Source organism: Octodon degus, unplaced genomic scaffold (genome assembly GCF_000260255.1).
Source record: "Octodon degus isolate 3935 unplaced genomic scaffold, OctDeg1.0 scaffold00067, whole genome shotgun sequence".
Lineage (NCBI taxonomy): Eukaryota > Metazoa > Chordata > Mammalia > Rodentia > Octodontidae > Octodon > Octodon degus.
In genome coordinates this window covers 11766654-11767709 of record NW_004524643.1, presented here as the reverse complement: position 1 = coordinate 11767709, position 1056 = coordinate 11766654, and positions in this window count along the sequence as shown.

Genomic DNA, 1056 nt, shown 5'->3' with positions numbered 1-1056 from the left:
GGGGCAGGGCTGGCTGGCATGTGGTGCTGGGGGATTGAACCGCGGTCCCTGTGCTTTGCCAAACTTGTTCTAAGTAGGTGCCTCAGACCACCGAGCCATCTCACCAGCCCCATGAATATATATATTTTTACAGTAAAATAAATTCAACCGTTTCACATTGGCTGGAATATTTTGCCATGTGTTGGCGACATGCACGTTCATCCCTTAAAGACTGACATTATGGATCTAGTTTGACGGCAAATCCACACTCTCAATCTCTGCAGATTAGTGCTGTTTCCCTCGTGTGTGGGCTCACTCAATCAACTAAAATTAGCCTCTATCCTAGGTCGAGGGTGCTGTGTAGGTGCTTGAGATACAACAATAACAAGACAAGTTTTCTACCCTGTGGTTTGTACACTCAGGGGCCAAAACAGAAATGCAGAATGGTTGAGTGCAGTGAGTTTGAGGCAAGGAAGGAAAGTGTCCTGGGCCTCCCTCATGTTCTCTGGCTTCCATCTCAAGATGCATTTTCCGGGGCCAGGGAGATGGCTCAGTAGAATAAGCGCTTGTCTGTCAAGCCCAAGAGCCCGAGTTCAATCCCTGGTTCTGGAAAAAAAAAAAAAAAGCATTTTCCCTGATACCTGCTCTACTTCCAGTCTCAGAAAAAGACCTCATCCTGCTACACGGCAGCGGCCTTCCTCCTAGTGATCCTGGGTGCTTGTCCTTGAAAGTACATGCTACACTGGGTCTTTCGTCACCAGTTACTGTCTTTGTTAACATTTTCCCTGCATCATACCACTTCCTCTATTCTTTAAATGAGCCCTCCTTTGATCCTTTCATGTACTCATTCATTTTTTTTTCATTCAACAAGGATTTACTAAGCAGTTACATCCAATTTCTCCCTGACCAGGATTCCGCAGTTTTACACCTCAATATGGCCAGAAAAAAACAACATTGGCTGCTCTCACCTTACTAAAAGTTTTTGTATTACTGGGGACTGGACCTAAAGAAGATTGCCACAGAGCTACATCCCCAGCCAAACTGTTGTCACTTTAAATTCCTGGCATTTGACCTTGA